Raw genomic sequence first — 8,255 nt, 5'->3', positions numbered from 1 at the left:
CACATGCACTGCTTTTAGTTTTATTGAAGACTCTTCACTGTTCAGACGTCGTTTCCGTAACGCTCACCAAGTGTTAGTTTTCTCTCATCTCGTGTGCCCGCCAAGAACTTATCCGCAGTTGTTCAGTGCAAATTTTTTGTTGTTGCTTCATTCAATCATAATTTAATAGTGAATACCAGTGAGAGGATTAATAAGGAAATCCATCCAATTAACTACCAAACGACAATATATTTCCACGAGAGCGTCTTCTCCGTGAGAGATTGAAGATTAACAAAAAAAAGTGAAAAAAAATTCTTGATAAAAAAATTATGATTTGTGTGTGATTCAATTAAGAAGTGCCAAGCGCGCCAAGAGAGAAAAGTTCTTTTGGGAATAAAATCTTTGTGCATTTCGACGCCCAGGGTGAGTAGAGCTACTCCATTTCTTTTCAACCCAAGAGCATTCCATCCCGATTAATGCGCTCAAATACTTCCCAGAGTGTGGTCGCGACAAAAAAGATCCCTACCGAAAAAAACAAACGTCCAAGCGCAAGATGAAAAGATCATGCGGTGCCCGAAAGATCACACACAAGAATCATTTTCAACTCTCTCAAGATGAGGAATTTGTAACAATTTAGATGATAATGAACTCAACTCACCCGACAATTTACTACTACTGCCTTTTTTTGTTTTTCCCCTCATAATTGGAAATCATTGGAAAATACATAACGTGTAGAAAATATGTATGACCAAGAGGTTTTTCCAAGAGATTTTTAGGCTGCACTTTCAGTGCCAACGTTATAAACATTCCAAGTGCGGTTGCTGTTTTCCAGCTAAATCGCTTCTTACATCATCATCAATGTCGTCGTCGTCATATTTCTGCTACTTTATTAATTCAATTGTTAATTTATTTACCCACCAATACTTGCATAATTGTTTTGCTCATTTCGTAGAATATGCTGCTGCTGCTCTTTTTTTTTGTCTTTAACTCCTCATCTTGTAAATTCCCGTCACCCACGTAATTCCGCTTCACATGTCTATTTACCTGATCACCGTGTGAGGTACTGACGCGTTTTTTGCTGATCAGTATCAATCCCGCGCATTTAATTGCCGTGAAAATAGAGAAATGCGTTTAATTTCAAAAAATTATACTTTGAAAATTCTTCACGGATATTTGCACAAATTTTCTTAAATGATTATTTTGTTAAAGAAAAAAAATTATCCCGTTGAGCAATGTGAAGGAATTTCAATCAATATGCATAAATTTGATGCTGATGCTATTGAGTAAATATTATGCGCACAAGAACTTAGAACGTAAGAACTCAGTTTATTTTAACCTTGACGTTTTTATTGTTAAGAGCGACATTTTTGCGTAATTTAATGAGAAAAAATTAAATATAGAGCTTCTGAAGACGAGCAGAGGGTCCATTTGAGCAATTTTGAAATTTTTGATCAATAAAGAAATAGTTTTGCCAATTTTTGAAAAGTAAATTATTATCACAAAATACGAAGATTAACCATTTTTAAAGAAATTTAAGAAAAAGAAAATTAAAAAAACAGAGGGCGCTTTTTTGATCGATTTGGATAAATTCTGATTTATTACAGTTCTTTCGCTTTGCAGCACTACCTCCATTTTTCTAGAAATGGGTTAATTTATCATTATGGAATTGTATAAAAAATCGACTACATAGCCTAAGTTTAAAAGTGTTTAGCTCTTTGGAAGATAAGTCCTTTTAGCTTTCTTAGAATGCCAAGGGGGTCGTTGAACGACCCTAAAAGGAAGTCGATTTTCTAGTAAAGTTTTCAGTCTGGAGTTATCGGATCTGTATATCTAGACTTGATGGGAAAACTATCATTAACAATTATTAGGCTAATCGCTTTGGGGTCGTTCAAAGACCCCCCTTGGCCTTTTAAGGGTTAACATAATCTTCTGAATATTTTTCTAAAAATTATTTTATTCTTTTTTTTTAAATAAAAAAAAACACAAAAAAAACAATAATTAACATACATTTGAAAAAAAGTCAGCATCACATTTTAGGAAGATTTTCACAAAACACATGGCGTCGTATGAACCAGGAAGTCATACTGCGTACAAATTTTTTTCAGATTACCATCTCCAAATTACATTGTGATCTTCCCAACAATGCGCATTAGCATTTTTACGTGTGCTGTGTGTCTCATCTGACTAAATTCGGACCACAAGGTCGAGCATTCAGCAAAATCCATGCCTCAATTTTCTCCACATACCGCAAACAATTAATACAAGAAGCTATTTTTTTTCTCAGAATTGTGCAAACACATTGAGATACATTTTGCGATTGCAGGTGAAAAAAAAAACACACAGAGATGAAAATTAAATGGCTTATGAGAATTGGAAATGAGGAAGTAATTTTTCAAATCGCCCGACATACAAAAGGTGCGGTGTTGAAAAAAAAAGGCGGGAGATGAAAGAAATTGCGCCAGAGTCCATTGATTTAATTGCATATCTGCTAAGTGAAATGTTACCTTACGGATAATTGCCGTTTAGAAGATGTAGAAATCTGTGTGTGACTTAATGAGTTAAAGAGGATGATTCAAAATGCATTTAGTGCAATTTACCTACTAATTTGCTCAATACTTTGTTTCTTCTTTTCTTTTTTGCTTTGACTTTTTTTGTGCCTCTGTGGCGAATTGGAGAAATTCTCGTGGTATTTTCTCATAATATACGCGGAGACTCAGATGAGGCATCCGGGTTTGTTTTTCAAGTCTCCCCCCTAATGTCTAAAAGGATGGAAAAAATGTGCAGATGTTTCCCACAACGTGTAGAAGGAGATTCACAGGAAGGTCCTCGAAAGGAGACTTAATTTTTGTGTTCATATAAATATTGATTCAATATAATTTCCCTTCTCCCATCGATTGTGGTCTATTTCTCAATTTTTTTTCTCTGTAGCCTCTTTTTTCATATCAAAAGGAGCACAGTCAGTATATTGGTGGTAATTTGAAGTGGTGTGTATTTAGATAACCTCAGTGCGACTGACGAAAATAAATACACGATAGAGCTGGTAAAAATAACTGCAAAGATAAAAATTAAATATAGCATGGATGGAACAGTATAAAGCGAAAGAACGGTAAGTAAAACTTACGGGCTGTGATTCTTTCTTTGTCAGTAAAATGTGAAAATGACTGAAAATTGAGGATGGGCAAATTTTGAGGAAGGCTTTCTCGCGCACTGAATCACAGCCAACGCGCAGAAATTTTGTGAGAAGCCTTAATCGTGGGCGTTGGCTGTGATTCAGTACGCGAGAAAGCCTTCCTCAAAATTTGCCAATCCTCAATTTTCAGTCATTTTCACATTTTACTGACAAAGAAAGAATCACAGCCCGTAAGTTTTACTTACCGTTCTTTCGCTTTATACTGTTCCATCCATGCTATATTTAATTTTTATCTTTGCAGTTATATATATTTATCTTTGCATTTTTATATGTATATATAATGTATATATCTATGCATTTATATACATATATTTCACTTTACTTTTGTATATGTATATATAAAACGCCCCGCTTCGCGGGGCGCGGGACTTAACTAGCTCAAGATATGACACGTAAACTTTAAAAAGCGATATCTCCGGAACGGCTACATAGATTTTCTTCATTTTTGGCATGGTGAAAGATATTATAGTCAGCTATAACATATCAAAATATGAAGCAAATCTATAAAGCGGTGCTCGAGATATTCATCGAAAACTCATCGAAAATTTTGCTTTTGATTTTAGCGCCACTTGCGGTCATTTTTTGAATTTGTGATGTTCCGACCAGTTGTAGGGCTCGTTAATATCTTTCATTTGAGCTTGAGTTGATCAAAATCGGTCAAGCCGTTCTCGAGTTATGGTCGATTTTCGATGAAAAATTGTGGCGGTCATATTGACTAAACGGCTTGACCGATTTTCGAAAATGAGGTATCGTTGGAAAGGTCTTGAAGGCCCCTACAACATACCAAAATTTCAGATTTTTAGCTGTTACAGGGACTGAGATATAGCGAAAACAAAATTTGGGGGTTATTCAAAATGGCGGACGGGGGGGTGGGGGGTCGGATCTAACTTTATAATCGGATGTCTTCCACCCGATATATGAACTTTGCCGTTGACCGCAAGTCTCTATCTATTACCGTTCTCTTGTAATTCAGCAAAAGGTTCCGGCCGGCCGGACGGCCGGACGGACGGAAAGATTTTTGGCGCCACCGTTTTTTGGAATGTGGGGACCCTAATTCGTGCTCATCCCAAGTTTGAGCCCGATCTGACGACTTTGCATTTTAGAGTGTACACAGAAGCTGTGCTTCTTTGAAGAAAGAATCACAGCTAAAAAGTCGTGTGGAAACTTCTATATCATAGATCAAATATCAGAAAGAAATTCTTTAAAATGTTGGTTCATCACATTGAGTGAATAAACATTGAATTTTATGCTGAAGTAATCAAAAAATGTGTAATAAATGCGCTATGCGAGATATCGATGAGAAGTGCCGATGAATTAAATAAATTGTGATTTCTTACCATTTGCGAGTTTGGTCAAGCATAGATGATTTTTTTTGAGCATACAAAAAGTCATTGACTGATTAAAAAATGCTGAATTCATTGGAATAGCAGCGATATTTAATCTCGCGAAAATATAATTTATTTTCTATCACAGAAAAAATGAATGAGGTGAAAAATTTACATTTCATCAATTAAAATATGCAATTTATTTCATATTCCAATGAAAACCCATACTATGTATATTCAATCAAGGATTAAATGTGGACAAAATTTTCCCTTTAGTAATTTTTAAATAAAAATGCAATTCAATGAAGCATCTGGAGCAAAATGTTCAATTAAAATTAAAATTTAATTGACTATTGAAGTTTTTTTTTTATGGAAATTACAATTTGTACAGAAAAGTCAATCATAACGCGTCCAGTTATTAGAGTTGGTATACCACAACGCGGATGGGTCAGTCTATGCGTTGTAATTTAATTTTTAAGTAGTATTAGTAGGCAAAGTTGATTTTTTAATGAAATTCATCAATTCGAAAGACAAAAATGGTTATATTTCAAGTTCTATTGCACATACAGAAATTTCTTGACTAGTTTTGGAAAGGTATTGAAATAAGCTATAATTTGACATATATTTCGATACATTTCAAGGTCACTTCCAGAACACGAAATTGCGGATTTTTGTTTGACCAAAACAGTTTTTTGGACTTTTTGTCCTCAAGGAATGGTTTTAGAGTTTTCTGATGTTCCAGAAAGTTGTAGAAAATTGCAAAACCTTTAATTTGATACCAAATTGAGCAAAATCGGACAATCCGTTCAAGAGATATGACTCTTAGAACTTTTCAAATTCAAGAATTTTTCAAATGGCTATATCTTCTAAACGGTAACATAGAATTTCTTCATTTTTGGACTGATGAAAGATATTGAGTCAGGCTACAACATATCAAAATTTAAAGGAAAACGATAACAGATGTTGGGAGATATAGCCCCTTAAAGTTAGGCAATTTTTGTTTTTGTTTTTAGCGCCTCTTGCGGATGTTTTTGTAACTTGAAATGTTCTAGACAGTTGTAGGGCTTCTCAATACCTTTCATTTGATACCAAGATGGTCAAAATCGGTCAAGCCGTTCTCGAGTTATATCGAAAAAACACTTTTTGCTTTAGGCCGCCATATTTGCTAAACCGCTTGACCGATTTTCAAGTATGATTTGTTGATGAAAACATCTCACTGAGCTCTACAACATACTAAAATTTCAGACCTCTAGCTTTAAGGGAACTGGTCGACGGTATTTCAAAATGGTGGACGGCGGCCATCTTGGATTTTGAAAATGCGAAAAAATGAAATTTTACACCCACATTTCTATAGAAAACTTCAAACCGGAAGTCTCTATCTGTTACTGTTCTCGAGTTATAAGCCAAAGTTTGGCGCACCGGCCGGCAGGCCGGCCGGCAGGCCGGCCGGATCAAAAATTTTCCACCACCATTTTCGTAATGTGGGATGTCTAAAACGTGCTCATACCAAGTTTGAGCCCGATCTGAGGTGGTCGGTTTTTCCGATGATTACAATACTTGGTATGCCACGATTGTGGTATACCAACTAATTATGCATCAGGGTAGACGGAAATTTAGTCTAGGGCGTGTTTTTGATATTTTGGCAATTTGAGGAAATGCACAAAAAAACAGAATGAAGAAAAAACAGCACAGGGTTTAAAATTATTGAAAATTGAGATAAGGAAAGTTGCAAATTTCAATTTTCTTGACATTCTTTATTGACAATTACAGAATTTTTATTAAAATCAGACTTGAAAATGTGAAAATATTTTGGAAAAGGGAATTGGAAAAATTAATCTTTAAAACGCTTTTAAATAAATTTTTTAATGGCTTGGCAGTTAAAATATTAAGAGCAAAAAAAATACTCGGAATAATTCATTTATTATTTCTCATTTGAAATTCATTCATCTTCAATTTAAATAATTGATTCAAATAAAAATATGAAATAAATTAAATGAATATTATACATACAATATGGTATATTAATTGATCTTTTTTTAATTCATAAAATTGAATTTATCTGTTTGTTTGAAAAATAATAAATTCGCACTTAAAATTGATCAAAAACCAATTTATTTAATTACGTTTTTCATTATAATTGTTCTCATTGTTCTAAATGATTCTGAAAGCGCTGAAAAGAATGATGCTCAAGTTCAAAAACACGAATAATGCATTACTAATTAATAATTAAGATGTAATACAGCACCAATCTACACTACAATACCCCTTGAAATGAAGATTTGGCAATTAATGTGGTATATAAACTTTTCCCCATATAAAACAATGAAAACGTGTGCCCTAAGGGTGGTGCAAACTTTAAGTTTTAAGAGCTGGATTTTGATACACCAAACTTCCTTATTATGATGTAATGTGGATTTGACGAAACCATGATAGACAAACTTGTGGAGAATTTGTGTAAAGTGCAATCATCCCTGTTGGGGAATTACCTGTAATTGGTATGAGATATCACCCGGCTCTGGGAGGGCCACAAAAATTGTGCCCTCCAACGCAACAGAGCGCCCAACACCTTCTTTTATGTGAAACTACACTTGATTTGTGAATATTATATTTATTAATTAATTATAATGTAAGTTAATGATTGAGCGTAGTGTTCACGAAAACTTCTTATATATTTCTGACATTGCCAAGACACAAAATGCAAGGCCTACTTGTTTGAATAATTTGAATTTTCCCGCGCAAAGCGAACATCCTCCGCGTCGTGAACAATACGCTTTACAATAAAGTATGCTCTTTCAATTTATGAAAAAAGCTAAAAACTACGTTAATAATCATTACATTAAAAAAGAAAAAATCAGGGTTACATATCCCCTTTGCAAAAACTAACCTATTCTTAAAATTAAAAGAAAAGTTCAAGAAAGTAATTAATTATATGTTAGAAATTAAACTTCAAATTAAATTAAAGATAAACCTAACAATTAAAAAGGGGTTTAGCAATTCAGCAAGAAAATCTTTAAAGGAAAAGTCCTCAAGCCACTTACTTCATTTCATGTTTACGCGTATTTATGAGGCTTTGCCAATTTTAAGATCAATTGAAACTGTTTAAATTATATCAAATACTTGGGTCCTCATCAGTCCCCGCGTCACTGATCGGCAAACGAACCACCTTCGTTATTGGTCTCGTGAAGATGCCCCGTGCAGTCTTTAGTTTCAACACCCTGACATTACCATCTTTCCCAGGAAAAACATCTATAACTTTCCCCAAAGGCCAGTGAGTGGAAGGCATCAGCTCTTCAACAAACAAAACAACATCGCCTATCTTTATGTTTGATGTTGGAACACACCACTTAGCACGAGTTTGCAAAGTATGAAGATATTCCTTTTTCCATCTTTGAGAAAAATGTTGCACATAGTGCTGAAGTTTTTGCCATTTATCGAGCCGGTTGAACTTGCAAGCAGTGACGTCGGGATCTGGAAGTTGCGGAAGACCTTCCAGTTTCAAAAAGTGACCCGGAGTGAGAATCAGTGGATCATCTGCATTATTTGGAAGTGGGAACAAGGGACGACTATTAAGCACCGCTTCTACCTGCTTCAAAATAGTCATCATTTGCTCGAACGTCAGAGTAGCACCCTTCAGTACCCTCTTCAAGTGAGTTTTACAAGAGCGCACCGCAGCTTCACACAAGCCATTATGGTGCGGACCACGAGGAGGTTGGAAACACCATTCTATTCCTTTGGTAGCGAGGTAAGGATGGAGCTGATTT

General features: G+C 34.9%; 1 protein-coding gene across 2 annotated transcripts in view; it reads left to right on the top strand.

The window, feature by feature from the left end:
• The window catches only part of LOC129789915 (uncharacterized), a 54,413-nt gene continuing 46,158 nt past the window's right edge, over positions 1-8,255 (top strand). For both annotated transcript variants that reach the window (XR_008750515.1, XM_055827040.1), the window contains exon 1: positions 1-402. The gene's annotated coding sequence lies outside the window, so the exon portion shown is untranslated. The remainder of the gene's footprint in view (positions 403-8,255) is intronic.

The sequence above is a fragment of the Lutzomyia longipalpis genome, chromosome 2, assembly GCF_024334085.1.
Source record: "Lutzomyia longipalpis isolate SR_M1_2022 chromosome 2, ASM2433408v1".
NCBI lineage: Eukaryota > Metazoa > Arthropoda > Insecta > Diptera > Psychodidae > Lutzomyia > Lutzomyia longipalpis.
The sequence above is the reverse complement of the archived record's forward strand: the minus strand, read 5'-3'. Positions and strand labels throughout refer to the sequence as shown.